This window comes from Camelus ferus, chromosome 25 (assembly GCF_009834535.1).
Source record: "Camelus ferus isolate YT-003-E chromosome 25, BCGSAC_Cfer_1.0, whole genome shotgun sequence".
In the NCBI taxonomy this organism is placed as follows: Eukaryota; Metazoa; Chordata; class Mammalia; order Artiodactyla; family Camelidae; genus Camelus; species Camelus ferus.
Window position 1 is genome coordinate 21,626 of NC_045720.1, and position 16,307 is coordinate 37,932.

The window sequence follows — 16,307 nt, forward strand, 5'->3', positions numbered from 1 at the left end:
TGCATTCTCCTATAATTAGTGATATTGAGCATTTTCTCATGTGCCTATTGGCCATTTGTATGTCTTCCTTGGAGAATTGCTTGTTTTAGGTCTTCTGCTCATTTTTGGATTGGGTTGTTTGTTTGTTTTCTTATTAAGTTGAACTAGCTGTGTATATATTCTGGAAATTAAGCCCTTGTCTGTCTCATCTTTTGCAAATATGTTCTCTTATTCCATAGGTTGTCTTTATGTTTTGCTTATGGTTTCCTTTGCTGTGCAAAAGCTTATAAGTTTAATTAGGTCCCATTTGGGTTGTTTTGTTTGTTTGTTTTGTTTTTATTTCTATTGCTTGGGTGGACTGCTCTAGGAAAACATTGCTGAGATGTATGTGAAATAACGTTTTACCTATGTTTTCTTCTAAGAGGTTTATAGTATATCTTGTCTTATGTTTAAGTCTTTAAGCCATTTTGAGTTTATTTTTGTGTATGGTGTGAGGGAGTATTATAACTTCATTGATTTGCATGCAGCTGTCCAGTTTGCCCTACACCATTTGCTGAAGAGATTGTCTTTATTCCATTCTATGTTCTTGCCTCCTTGTCAAAGATTAATTGACCAAAAGTTTGTGGGTTCATTTCTGGGCGCTCTATTCTGTTCCATTGGTCCATATGTCTGTTTTTGTCAATACCATGCTGTTTTGATTACTGTAGCTCTTTAGTATTGTCTGAAGTCTAGGAGGGTTATTCCTCCAGCTTCATTCTTTCTTCTTCAGTAATGCTTTGGCAATTCTGGATCTTTTGTGATTCCATATAAATTTTAGGATTACTTATTCTAATTCTGTGAAAAATGCCCTGGGTAATTTGATAGGGATTAAGTCTGTAGATTGCTTTGGGTAGTATGGCCATTTTAACAATATTAATTCTTCCAATCCAAGAACATGGGATATCTTTTACTACTACTGACCGGCTTGTGTAACCTTCGATAAAACCCTTTGTCTTATTAAGCCTCACTCTTCACGTCTTTGAAATGGGGAAAGTCACAGCACCAAATCTTATTGTCTGTTGTGAGAATTAAATAAGAGAATGTTTATGAAGCCCTTTCTTCAACACCTGGCACCTATTAAGTGCTAAATAAATGGTTGTAATTATTTATGAATTCATTCAAAAAGTGTGTATTAAGCATGTGCTGGATGCCAGGCCTTGCTAGGCAATATGGGAACAAGAATATGAATAAGGAGTAGCCTCCACCCTCAAAAATCTCTCAGGTCACTGTGTCCATATGTATCCTTTTCCTTTATTCACATATGTAAATGTTCGTGTGTGTGTGTGTGTGTGTGTGTGTGTGTGTGTGTGTGTGTGTGTCTTGGGGGTATGAGTGCTATGAACACTGCATTCCCTGAAACCACCAAAGAACAAAGTAGTGCATTCAAACCTAAGGGGAGGGTGGGGGTTGCAGACCCAGCTATCCATCTTCCTTCTTGTCCTCTGAGGTCGGCGGCTGTTTGCTCTGGGAACACTGACGATATAACTATTAAATCATCCCAGAGTGGCAGAGCTGGGAGGTCCCAGCAAGGCCTTCCCTCACACTCACCCCATTCTGGCACAAAGAGGGGTGTCATGCCTCATTCATGCCGACAGTCATGCCACAAGGAAAAGGGCTCCCTGTGCCAGATAGTTCTGCCTAGTTCTCTCCTCAGACCGGGGAAGCAGAAAGTGACTCGCCAGCTTTGATTGTCTGGGAGTCCAGAGCTGCTCAGCACAGACCCATTAACTGAAAGAATAAATATTTACTCTGAGCTCATCCAAATAACCCAGAAAAGGGACTCTGTTTTTTATCAGTAATAAAAAACACTCCCACCTCAGCTTGGATTTACAGGGTTTGGGGTTTTTTTCATTTTGTTTTTTCTGTCTTCAAATCTTCCCTGCCTTGAAGCACTCAGATTTCCTGTGAGAGACCTGATTAGGGCTTCCTCCTGGCCTCAGAGATGGGCTGCGGGGAGGGGGTGGCGGAGTGAACATGAGCACAAAGGGAAATGTTCTGACAGGAGAGTGATGTTTTCTTTTACTGAGCAAAGTATGTGTGGCCTCAGCCTGGCTCGTAGGACACAGGTAACTGAAATATTTGCCCTTGGGAAAGAAGGTGCGGAATGTTCTCTTAAAAATGCTCCAACTGGTGAAATAAGAGATTTTAGATAAACAGCTTTTGAGGGACCCCATTTCCTGAGCTATGCTTTGATCACATGACAACAGCGCCAGTGAAAACACTTTTGTTATCCTTTCGAGGGAGATGTTCGAGAAAGAACACTTGCCTGGGTCATGGAGGTGAGGATATGGTCATGATGTGAGGGGGAGAGGAGGCGGGGTCTGCGATGGAGAATCAAAGGAGATGGGATGGGAGCTGTTCCCAGACAAACCCTGGGTGTTTGTCTTTCGCATCCTCTAGCCCACTTTCCCTTTTTACATCCCTCCCCCGTCTCCTTTTTTTCTGGTAACCAGACCAACCTGGCAGAAAGAGCTCATATTGTGAAAGCAAAATCATTGTCTTCAAGCACAGGCCAAGCTGAGGGCCCGGAATGTATCAGACACTGAAATACGCTAAACAGATGAAAGTTTCCCCCATTTTCCCGCCCGAGAGATGTTATTTCACCCCGCTGAGCTTCAGTTTCTCTATCTGTGTTATGGAGATAATAACGCTACCTCCGGGTTGTGTAAGGCAAATAAGAAGATAAGATATGTGCCTAGCCTAGAGACTGGTACCCTGTGGGGGCCGCATAAGCCTTAGCACAACTCTTACTGTTAAAGGGCTTTGGAACTTGGCAAGTGTACTGGAACCAGATTATTTGAAAACCATTCTTCTTCCAAAGGCTTATGCAGGCACTCAGGCTAAGGTTTGCAGGAGAGGCTGAGCAACCCTGGACCAGGTGAATGGAAATATCCTCCTCTAAGGTTTGTGTGCACTCAGTCCCTGGCCTTTCTGCGTCTCTATCATGCAGATCAACTGGCTGCATGAGAGCTGGGCGGAAGCTTCCCAGATACTCCAGGGCAGGTTTATGTCCTGCAGACGTGATCTGGGGATTGTCAGTGCAGTGAAAAATATCAAATTATACAATTAATTGTTTCAAAGGAAAAGTACAGGGTGCTGAGAGTATAAAATGAGGCTTTATAACTTAGTCTCAGGCTGTCAAGAAATGCCTCTTGGTAGACAGAGTAATGGCCACCAATGAATTATATTTTGCTGTAGACATACCCTTGTGAGGCTCCCTTCTGCGTTGACTCTGGGCTTGGCCACGTGATGAGCATTGGTAAGTGGGACCTAAGCAAACCTAAAGTGCAGAGAGGTGTGAAAAGTACTTGAGCACCTCTCTTGATGCTGGGAGTTCTTCTGCCACCACATGAAGAGGCCCAGACTGATCTGCAGGAGATAAATGGCCCAGCTGGCACCCAGCTCCTACAGACAGATGTATGCACAAGGACATCTTAAACTATCCAGTTGCAGTTGAGATGCCAATGACTAAAACTCTATAAGTGACCCAGGTAACACCAGCAGAAGATGGACCCAGGTGAGTCCAGTCCAAATTGCTGATCGAAAGAATCATGAGCAAACTGGATGGTTGCTGAGGTTTTAGGTCCATAAGCTATGGGGGTGGTTTGTTATGCAGCAAAGGCTAAATTATACAGAAGCAGATACCTCTAAGTGGGCTGGTATCATAGAAAAATCTAACATACAAATTATGAGGTTTTGGACTTCGCAATGGATGGACGATGGAAAGTGATGAGGAAACTTAACCAAAGTCATGTTAGATGGTGAAAAATGATTTGTAGAGTCTGGAGAAGTGCTAAGGAAACTGCTTTTGGAAGTTGGAAAATAGTTGATTTTGTTTTGTGTAGCAATGCCAAACTGAGTTAACTGGAAGAGAAGAATATTCCTAGTAAGTTTGCAGAGCTGGCTAAGGAAATGACCAGAAAGAACATGGAATGTGTCGATGGGCTTCTTTTGGCCACATATGGTAAGGTACAGGAAGAGAGGGATGAGCTAAAGAGTGAATTATTCACTTTGTAAACAGTTTAGAAGGACTATAATGAAACCAAGGGTTTCCAAGTTGGAAAATACAACTGTTTCACAGTTCTTTTTCAAATGAAAAGTGGCCTCAGATTAAAGATTAAATCAAGATGCAGGTATACAATTCTGAGTTAATATCTCTAAAGCATTTTCAGTTATGCTTGATAGACCCTCTCAGCTAGACAAAACTGCTTCTAAGACGTCTAATGGCATCTTCCTATTGAAGTATAATCTCAAAACAGCCCTGGTAAGTCTGCTGTGAGAAAGCTACCTCAAAAAGGAGTTGTGGATGTGGATTTTGAGTAATAAAGTGGATGTAGTATGATACATAGCAAACCCAGAAAGGTTTTAAGGAAGTTATATAGTCTAAGATGAAAGGAAATGGGAACCTTCCTCTGAACCCCCATTTTTCTTTAAGTAAGATGTAGTTTGAAAAAAGTGCTAAGCTGCAGTTGTTTTTAAGGTAAGAGGTGCTATTGTGGAGGGTAGAGACAAAAATATTGCTGGTGGAACAAGCTGCCCAGGAGGAGAGGAGTCTAAGGAACCAATCCTAGTGAGCACAACCAGAGTAGGGGGCGCCTGACAACATGCACCTTGTTGTACTTTATAATTTCTATAAACCAGTGACTATTCTTTTTGCCTCCCATTCTTTCCCTTTTTGAATGAAAGTATCTCTAAAAGGTTTTCTGTCTCACCACTGTAGTTAGTTTTTGGGGTAGATAACTTGTTTTTTAGTTCTCATGTCTCTGCATCTATCAGGATCGCAGCCAAGGAGCTGCTCTCAAGGGGCTTTGTCTGCATCTAGACTTAATGCAGATTACAGGATCAGGGACTTTGAGACATACTGTGATTGAATGATACTTGGGGACTCTTGTTAGGGAGATAATATGTTTTGCAAGTTAGAGGGATGTGTCATTGGGGCCAGAGGGAACACTGTGGTAAGCCTCCCTCATTTTTTGAGATCATGATTCTCTGTATGCATGCCCTTGGGTGGTCCCCTCCACATGGCCTCTGGGCTTGGCCACGTGACTTGTTTTCACCAGTGGACCATCAGAATGTGTTGGATGCAGGCACTTTTGGCATTGAAATTTGCTCTTCGTTGCTGCCGGGGACTCTACCCATGTGAAGGAGCTCAGGCCAGCCTGCTGATGACATATGGCCCAGCTGAAAGCTACCTAGGCCAGAGAGGTGAACCTTAAACTCTTTGTCCTCAGTTGATGATCTAAACAACTGAAACTGCATCAGTGATCCTAGGGGTCAAGCAGAAGAATTGCCCAGCCCACTTCATTTACCCACAGTTACATGAGAATAAAATCGTTTTTTAAGCCACGAGATTTTGAGGAATTTTGTTATTTACTCATCAAAGGTATATATAGCTTTTCTGAGGCAAAGATATTTAAATTGAAATGTGAAGGCTCCAAGATTTGTTAGGTGAGGCAGAGAAGAAGCTGAGTTGGAGTTGCACAGAAGCCTGTCATGGTGCTAGAACAAGGAGTGAGAATAGTGTGGAGTGAGTTTGGTGAGGCAAGAAGTGAACTGATTATGCATGGCTTCTGTATTCGTTATCTATTGCCACAATATGCTATATAACAAAACACCCCAAACTTCAGTGGCTTTGAACAACTATTACCTATCATGCTTCTGCTATCAAATTTAGGGTCAGCTGCTGTAAGCTGGATTTCACAGGGCAGCTCTGTTTCAGGATGCTGGTGAGTCTGGGCACGGCTCTTCACTGTGGTTTGAATGCAGGTCGTTTCCACACATTTTCATGCTTAGGTCCAGGCTGAGAGACAGTAGCTATCTAGAAAACTCTTTTCATAGTGATAGCAGAGGTGCCAGAGAGAAACATAACCATGAAAATATGTTTCTGTTTATATCTCATCCGCAAATATCCCATGAGCCAGGGCAAGTCACATGGATGAACCCAAAGTCAAGATCAGGAAGTATATTTCAATCACCAAAAGGTATTATAGGGAAGTACTTTTGGCCAAAGCAAGTCACACCGTTCATAACAGCACTGTTTACAGTAGACAAAAAGTGGGAACAATCTGAATGCCCATTAACTGGTGAGTGGATTTAAGAAATGCATATCCATAAAATGGAATATTCTTTGGCAATAAAAAGAAAAGTACTGATACATGCCACAAGATGGACGAAACACAGAGACGTTATGCTAAATGAAAGAATCCAGGCACAGAGGTCTGCATAGTGTATAGATACATTTATATGAAATTTCTAGAAAAGGCAGATCAATGAAGATAAAACCCACATCAGTGGCTACTCAAGGCTGAAGATAAGAGTGAGATGTACTACAAAGGGACAAAGGTTGAGGGAAATTTTCTAATACTGGATTTGGGTGATGAGTACAGAACTGAATTTATTAAAAATTATTTAACTGCTCACTTATAATAAGTAAATTTTTATATGTAAATCATATTTCAATACTGGTATTAAAATGTATAACTCATGGAATGAAAGATACCTTGACATTGTACTTATGGCAATGAAACATTTCCAAAGCACTACTGAGTAATTGACTTGATATAATGGAGAAATAGTTTCAAAACTCTTTGCTGACTACTGTCTCTTTAAGCAATTGCTGAGGTTAAATTTTTTTTCTTCCAAAGTATTATGCTGAATTTTAGAATCATTTTCCTTAGTTATTCAACTTTGCCTGTAAATAATAAACATTTTTTATTTTGTCCTTTGAGCTACTGCATTTTAAGTCAGTGCATGTGGCTCTAAAAATTGGCACACGTAAAAGCAGCTGCAATTAATGAAGCATGATTTACTTATTGACTTTTCATATAATATGTACAACAGAAACATGCTCTTATAAACAGGTCAAGAACTGTAAAATATTCACTAATTGCTGGAATTTGTTCTTCTGTTTGGAATAAAAATGGATTTAACAATCAGAATAGCTACTCGAGGAGTAATAGAAGCAGGCAGAAGGGACCTCTGTTATTAGCTAATCTAGCAATTATCTCCAAATTGGAGCTTGTGTTCTACACGAATATCAACTGAGTTTGTTGAGGAGGAGCAGCTGGAGAGGTGAAAACAGCTGCCTACTCTAACGCAAAATTCCTTTGGTTGGGAGAATGCACCAAGGCTAATCTCAAAGATGTAGAATGGACTTAATTCTCTAAGTGGAAAATGCCTGATTCTACCACAGGCCAACAGCAGTTCTTCATACTTCCCTTCAAGGCACGTGGAGAATGTGCCCACTGTGACATCCCATTTACAAACTCTTCCCAATTATTCTTTACAAGTTAAGCACCTATACTGAAACTAGGTGATTGTGCTTGAGATCCAGGTCAAGAGGGAGCCTAGGAAATGATTTCTTCTACATTCTTTTTCTATTAAGAGGCTTGGGAGGAAGGGACAACTAAAAATGAACACAAGAGTAATTCGGTGTCACCGCTTACAAAACACTGTCACAGGCATTGCCTCTAAGTTAATGGTTATTCAACAATATTCATCAAGAATTTTCATGAGCGCCATTCATTCTGAGAGTTTCTCTACTCATGTTCAAACTGCCTTTGAAGAAATTCTGGTTCAAGTTCTTAAGTAGTTCATGGACTTATTTTGTTCTCAGTTTTGTGAAATCTGTATCCTCACAAGGGTTCAGGAATTTCAAGTGTTTATTTTTTAAATGAAGTACAGTTGATTTACAATGTTATATTAGTTTTAGGGATACAATATAGTAGTTGAATATTTTTAAGGACTATAATCCATATAGAGCTATTGCAAAGCATGAGTATTTTATATTACATACTTGTATTTTATTTACTTCATACCTAGTAGTTTGTACCTTTTAAACCCTTTCCTCTATTTTATCCCTCCCCCTGCCTCTCTCCCCCATTGGTAAACACTAGTTTGTTCTCTGGACCTGAGTCTGTTTCTGTTTTGTTATATTCATTCATTTTAGTTTTTAGATTCCACATATAAGTGAAAAGGTACTGTCTTTGTCTTTCTCAGTCTGACTTACTTCCCTAAGTATAGCACTCTACAGATTCATTCATGTTGTTGCAAATGGCAGTTTCATTTGTTTTTGACTGAGTAATTTTCCATTGTGTGTGTGTTTATTTATTCACATCTTCTTTATCCAGTCATCTGTTGATGGACACTTAAGCTGCTTTCATATCTTGGCTATTGTGAACAATGCTGCTTTGGACATTGGGGTGCATGTATCTTTTCTAGTTAGTGTTTTTGTTTTCTTGTATATAGACCCAGGAATAGAATGCCTAGATAACATGGTAGTTTTAATTTTAATTTTTTGAGGACTCTCCATACTGTTTTCCGTAGTGATTGCAATAAATTACATTCCCACCAACAATGTACTAGGATTTCTTCTTGCCACATCCTCGCCAACATTTATTATTTGTTGTCTTTTTGATGATAGCCTTTCTGAAAGGTGCAAGGTAATATTGTGGTTTTGATTTGCATTCCTGGTTGATTAGTGATGTTGAGCATCTTTTCATGTGCCTGTTGGCCATCTGTATGTCTTCTTTGGAAAAATGTCTGTTCAGTTCTTCCCATTTTGAATCGGGTGTGTTTATTTGATATTGAGTTGTGTGAGCTCTTATTTACATTTTTTATATTAACCCCTTATCAGACATACCACATTCAAAATCTTCTCCCAATCAGTAAATTGTCTTTTCATTTGTTGATGGTTTCCTTTGCTATACAAAACCATCTAAGTTTAATTAGGTCTCATTTAGTTTTGCTTTGTTTCTCTTGCCTGAGGAGTTAGATCCAAAATAAATTGCTAAGACTTATGTTGAAGAGTGTACTGCCTGTGTTTTTTCCTAGAAGTTTTATGGATTCCAGTCTTACATTCATCTTTAACCCATTTTGAGTTTATTTTTGTATATGGTGTGAGAAAATGTTCTAATTTCAATCTTTTATATGTAGCTGTCAACACCACTTATTGAAGGAGAATGTCTTTTACATTCTTGCCTCCTTTGTCATAGGTTAATTGATCATAAGTGTGAGAGTTTATTTCTGGCTCCTATTCTGTAGGATTCATCTATGTGTTCTGGTGCCAGTACTATACTGTTTTGATTACTGTAGCTTGGCAGTATAGTCTGAAGTCAGGGAGGATGATACTTTAAGTTAATTTTTTTCCTCAAGATTCCTTTGGCAATTTGTGGTCTTCTGTGGTTCCATACAAATTTTAGGATTATTTTTTCTATTTTTGTGAAAAATGTCATGGGTATTTTGATAGAGATTGCATTGAATCTATAGATTGCTTTTGGTAGGGTGAAATAACATTCTTCAGACCCATGAACATAAGATATCTTTACAGTTCTTTGTATCATCTTCAGTTTCCTTCTTCAGTGTCTTACAGTTTTCATAGTATGGGCCTTTCACCTCCCTGGTTAAGGGTATTTCTAGATATTTTATTACTTTTGATGTGATTGCAAACAGGATAATTTTCTTGCTTTCTCTTTCTGATAGTTCATTATTAGTATATAGAAAAGCAAAAGATTTCTGTATATTAATTTTGTATTGTACAACTTTAGTGAATTCATTTATTAGTTCAAATAGCTTTTTGATGGAGATTTTAGTTTCTTCTATATATAGTATCATGTCATCTGTAAATAGTGACTATTTTACTTCTTCCCTTCTTTGTTTCTTTATCTCAACTGATTCCTGTGGCTAGAACTTCCAATACTATGTTAAATAGAAGTGACAAGAATCTTATTCCTGATTTTAGAGAAAAGCTTTCAGCTTTTCACCATTGAGTATGATACTAGCTTTGGGTTTTCATAAATGGCCTTATTATCTTGAGATATATTCCCTCTATACCAACTTTCTTGAGATATTTTTATCATGATTGGGTTTCAGATTTTGTCAAATACTTTTTTTGCACCTATTGAGATGATTGTGTGATTTTTATCTTCCTTTTGTTAAAGTTGTATATCATACTCATTTTGTGGATAGTGTATCATCCTTGCATCCCTGGAATAAATCTCACTTAATCATGGTGTACGATCCTTTATATATATTCTTGAATCTGGTGTGTAATGTTTTGTTGAGGATTTTTGCATCTATGTTCATCAGGGATATTGGCCTGTAATTTTCTTCTTATTTTTTTTCCTAGTGTTTGATATCAGGGTAACAGTGGCTTCATAAAATAAATCTGGGAGTGTTCCTTTCTGTGCAATTTTTTGGAATTGTTTGAGGGTAGATACTAAGTCTTTATGTGTCTGGTAGAATTTCCCTGTGAAACTATCTGGTCCTGGATTTTTGTTTGTTGCGTTTTTGTTTTGTTTGTTTGATTACTCATTCAATTTCTATCTTAGTAATTGTTCTGTTCAGATTATCTATTTCTTCCTGGTTCAGTCTTGGAAGATTGTATGTTTCTAGGACTTTATCAACTTCTTCTAGGTTGTCCAATTTGTTGGCATTAACTGTACATAGTATTCTGAATTTTTTTAAAATTTCTGTGGAATTGGTGGTAATTTCTCCCCTTTCATTTTGTATTTTGTTTATTTGGGTCCTCTCATCCTTTTTTTCATGGGCCTAAAGGCTTCTCAATTTTATCTGTTTAGGAAACCAGCTCTTATTCTCATCTTTTCTATTGTTTTTTGGTCTCTATTTTATTAATTTCATCTCTGACCTATGTTATTTCCTTCCTTCTATTAACTTTGGGCTTTGTTTTTCTTTTTCTAATTCCTTTGATGATAGGTTAGATTGCTTATTTGAGATTTTTGTTTGTTTTTTGAGGTGTGATATAAACTTCCCTCTTAGAATTGCTTTTGCTGCATCCCATAGATTTTGGAAAGTTTTGTTTTTGTTTTTATTTTTATTTGTTTCAAGGTTGTTTGTGATTTCCACTTTGATGTCTTCATTGACCCATTGATTTTTTTAGTAGCATGTTGATTAGTCTCCATGTATTTGTATTTTCCCATTTTTCTTCCTGTAATTGATGTCTAATTTCATACTGTTGTGGTTGAAAAAGATGTTTGATATAATTTCCACTCTCTTCAATTTGTTGAGACTTGTTTTGCGGCCTAGTATGTGATCTATCCTGGAGAATGTTCCACATACACTTGAAAAGAATGTGTTTTCTGCGGGTTTTGATTGGAATGTCTTGTAGATTATCTGTTAAGTCCATCTGGTCTAATGTGTAATTTAAGACCTCTATTTTCTTATTGATTTTTTTGTCTGGAAGGTCTGTCCATTGATATAAGTGGGTTGTTAAAATTCCCTACTATTACTGTATTATTGTCAATTTCTCCCCTTTATGTCTGTTAATATGTACTTTATATTTAGGTGCTCCTATAATATATGCATGTATATTAACTGGTGTAATATCCTCTTTTTGTATTGATTCCCTTATCATTATATGATACTCTACTTTTTCTTTTGTTATAGCCTTTGCGGTAAAGTCTACTTTGCCTGATACGAGCATTGCTACCCCACTTTCTTGTTGTCTCCATTTGCATGAAATATATTTTCTATCCCCATACTTTCAGTCTGTGCGTGTCTTTAGCTCTGAGGTGAGATTCTAATAAGCAGCAGATAGTTGGGAGGGACTTTTTAAAATCCAATCAGCCACCTATGTCTTTTATTTGAAGCATTTAGTCCATTGATATTTCAAGTGATTATGGACTGGTATACTCATTGCCATTTTGTAGAAACCAACACCACATAAAAAAGATCAAGTGGGGTTCATCCCAGGGACACAGGGTGGTTCAACATATGCAAATCAATCAATGTAATACATCACATCAACAAAAGAAAGGACAAAAACCACATGATCATCTCAATAGATGCAGAAAAAGCATTTGATAAAATTCAACACCCATTTATGATAAACTCTCACCAAAGTGGGTATAGAAGGAACATATCTCAACATCATAAAAGCTATATATGACAGACCTACAGCCAGCATAGTACTCAACGGTGAAAAACTCAAAAGCTTCCCACTAAAATCTGGGACAAGACAAGGATGCCCACTATCATCACTCCTATTCAACATAGTCTTGGAAGTCCTGGCCACAGCAATCAGGCAAGAGGGAGAAATAAAAGGGATCCAAATTGGAAAAGAAAAGTTAAAAGTGTCACTATATGCCGATGACATGATACTATATATAGGAAACCCTAAAAGGTCCACACAAAAACTACTAGCACTAATCAAAGAATTCAGCAAGGTAGCAGGTTACAAGATTAATGTTCAAAAATCAGTTGCATTTCTTTACACTAATGATGAATTAACAGAAAAAGAAAGTAATAAACAATCCCCTTTAAAATAGCACCCAAAGTAATAAAATACCTAGGAATAAATCTAACCAAGGAGGTGAAAGACTTATACATGGAAAACTATAAACCAGTGATGAAGGAAATTAAAGAAAACTTTAAAAAAAAAAAAATGGAAAGATATCCCATGCTCCTGGATTGGAAGAATCAATGTTGTTAAAATGGTCACACTGCCCAAGGTAATCTACAGATTTAATGCAATCTCTATCAAATTACCTAGGACATATTTCACAGAACTAGAACAAATCATAATAAAATTTATATGGAACCACAAAGGCCTAGAATTGCCAAAGCATTAATGAAGAAAAAGAAAGAGCCTGAAGGAATAACTCTCCCAGACTTCAGACAATACTATAGAGCTACAGTAATCAAGACAGCATGGTGTTGGTACAAAAACAGACATATGGACCAATGGAACAGAATAGAGAGCCAAGAAATGAACCCACAAACTTTTGGTCAACTAATCTTCAACAAGGGAGGCAAGAATATACAATGTTATTTGTTTTATGGTTTTACACTTTTTCTTTTTAATCTCTTCCCCTGTGGTTTGATGATTTTCTTTAGTGTTATGTTTGTGTTCCTATTTTTTGCATACATACTGTAGTTTTTTTATTTGTGGTTACCATGTAGTTCATATATATTAACCTACAACTAAATCTACTTGTTTTAAACTTAGTCATTTAAATTCCAACACACTCTAAAAGCGCTACCTTTTTTTACTCTCTCCCCACCACATTTTGTTTTTGTGTTATATTTTACATCTTCATGTCTATCCCCTGACTGTACTGTAGATAAAAAATATAAAAGAGAGTTTCAAGCCTCCAAACTTCTATTCATTTTAGAAGTCATAGATTTTTTTTAGACATTTTAGAAGTCTTTAGATTATCCTATGACCACTCATATAAGAAGTTGCATTATCTTCTTTCCAACACAGTATATCTGATAAGTCAATGCAGCTGACAATCACAGGGAATAAACTACTTATCTCCACAGTTATGTTTGACTAATTTCCTTTTTTTCTGGGGAGAACTGGAGAAGGAGGCTGCTGGAATTGCCTTTATCTCTGTGGTAAACTGCTAATTCAAAACCACAGGGTGCTCTTTGAGAAACTGCAGACTTGCATCTGATAACCATTTTATGGGAATTTGCCTCGGCCCTTTAGTTGTGGTTCCCCACAAAATGCCAAGATGAGTGACGTGCTTCCAGCAGATGAAAGCTCTATGGGGGTCTGTGCCAGAGACCTCTGACTACATCACTTGGCATTTGCTGATTTCTGCCCCATTTTCTGTATAAGTGAATGGCTCTGGGCCATGCTCTTATTTGAATCTTTGGTATTTCATTGAAATTCACAAGTGGTCAAATGGAAATGCTACCTCCAGAATATGAACCAACAGAATTAGATTCTAGTGCTTAAGCAAAAGTATAAAGAAGCCTTCCAACCATGGCCTTTATTTAGTTACTTTTTTTCTTAGGAAGAGTATTATCTTTGCAAGATGTCAGCACTTATATAAGCATTGGCTTTTGAATTTCTGCCCAGTTAAGGCAAGGAAGAAGGTAAAGTCAAAACAAAAAGGGGACAAAAATTAAATAATAATTGTCAAATCCCAGGAATATATACACTTTAAAAATATACTATTCTCTTTGGGAGGTGGTAAAAATGGTGAATAGCTTTACTCTGGAGCTAGACTACCTGGTTCAGATCATAGCTCTGTCACTGACAAGCCCCAGGACTTGAGCAAATCTGTGCCTTGGTCTTTGTATCTATAAAATGGGAATAATAATATATAAGGTTCTTGTTAAGAATACAAAGGCATCTGAGATTATGAAACATTTGTGATTTCCCCCATAGCATACTGCTTTCCATGCTCCTAGCACCTAAAGGACCTGAAATTTTCATACGAGTGGCAAGAGATATGTTTATTCTCTCTTTATTGAGGGCTTATTCTGTGCTAAATGATATGCTGCATACTGAGAAATGAGGATTAAGTGCATCCCCTTGCCATTCAGATATTTACATTTGGGAATAGGAAACACAAAAACAAATAACTGACTATTGCTTTTAAAAGTCTAGTGCTTTTATAGAGGAAGCTTATTAATAGAAAATTTTTCTTGATTTTTGCAGAGGAAATAATATTTGGGCTCTATCTGAAATAAAGATTAGGAATTGGGCATTGCAGACAGAAGGAAAAACACTTAACAGGAAAGAGGCGGGAAAATACATGGTGTCTGGGAGCATATTTGCAAAGACAGCCTCATCCTTGCTTGATCGCGTGCATATTGATCTCAACCATTATATTTTAAATGGCCTAGTAACAGAGACAATCTCATCTCTGTTTCCTTCTGAATGTCTTATGTGCAAGCAATGTTTGGTGGATTGGTTTTCATTGAAAATGTGATTTAGGTAATACGTAGTATATAGGATTTCAGAAAAAGGAGTAATTCATTCCATCCTGGAGGGCACATGGGCTAGTATAGGATCAAGAGGACTTTTTGTAAGTTAAATTTTGGTGGACAGGAATCAACTTAGAGCAAAGAACATAAGCACGTGCACTTTTAATCCCACGTGCAGCATCCTTTGGATTCTAGGAGTCACATCATCAGAGAGGTGTGTATACTGGTTCCGTATTACTCACCTCCTCTTTGGCCAGCAATCTTCCTCTTCACCTTGAAGAGGTCCAAAAGGGGCTCTCAACTGAGTGTCCTATTCCAGTCTGAGACCCAGCTTCCCAGTTACATTACAAAATCATGTTTCTTTGTCTCTCTGTCTCTTACTGGATTACATTTTGTTTCTGCACTTTGAAATAAAAGATTCCTCCCTAATACAAAATGAAAACACTTCACATATTACCTCTTTAGAATCAGAGGTTCAAGTACCACGTGGAAGTAAATTCTTACAAGTGTGACCTTGAAACAATTAAGCAAAAAAGCCAGGACTGAACTCAGCATAAATAACTGGTTAGTCAATGAGGTAGAACCTAATGTTGCCTCTGTTTTACAACAGGTATTATCAGATGGCCTCACCCCAGGACTTGAAAGTCATACCCACAAGCAACAACCTATGAAAACTACGTGTGTAGTCATGGTCTTTAGTGACAACCTATTATTCCCATTAATTTTTCATTAATCTGTAGCCAAGCCATGAATTTATTATTAGGCATTCATTCAACAAATGACCATATGACCAGTTTGAAGAGTGTGGGAGAGAACGAGAAAAGTAACTGGTTTCTAGTATCATATATCAGAAATTACTCTCTTCAGTTCCCTCCAGCCAGTGTTCTTCCAACCACTGTTAAAACAATTGATGTATAATTCTTCTAGGCTGTACTGATGTAATGACACCAGTCATATTGTCAAAAGACTTTCACCAATTTCTAATTGCCATCTGACCTCTATCCTTTATTTCCTCAACCATACAACCTGATGCTCCTTTAGGTACTTTGTAACACATCTAACACCTATCTTACACATCTCTTTTTTTTTTTTTTTTTTCCATCAAAACTTAAAAAAAATTCCATGAAGTACATTATAAGTGGAGGAAAGGCAGCTCACAGCGACGTGCACAACATGGTTACACATTGCAGAACATCCTCAATTCATGTCAACATGACAGAGACCACGTGTCATTGGCTCAGACCTTTTGCAGTGTTCATCAAAGCTCACTGCCCAGCCAACTGGCTGAGAGCACAAGTAAGTAAAATATACAGTAAGGGCATAATGTAATGTGATGAGATACATATAAAAAATATTACAGACACAAATAGCTTTCAACTAATCAGTATTGTATGGACAGTCATTCAAGAGATATATGTGCTTTTATTGTAGGTGAAGGAATTGCATTAAGCAATACCTGGAGGTTGGAGGTCCCATGCACTATCCATTATGCCACAGAAACTGGCACAATCCCACTTCTGGGTATATTCCCAAAGGAAGTGAAATCATTGTCTCAAGAGACATCTGGATGATCCAGATGTCTCTTTGAGACAATGATTTCACTTCCTTTG

General features: G+C 37.7%; 1 long non-coding RNA gene across 1 annotated transcript in view; it reads left to right on the plus strand.

Moving 5' to 3' along the window:
* The first annotated feature begins 15,822 nt into the window (after nucleotides 1-15,822).
* LOC116659738 overlaps nucleotides 15,823-16,307 on the plus strand; it is an 18,301-nt gene continuing 17,816 nt past the window's right edge. Inside the window, exon 1 of the long non-coding RNA XR_004315073.1 lies at nucleotides 15,823-15,835. This is a non-coding gene — a long non-coding RNA (uncharacterized LOC116659738). The remainder of the gene's footprint in view (nucleotides 15,836-16,307) is intronic.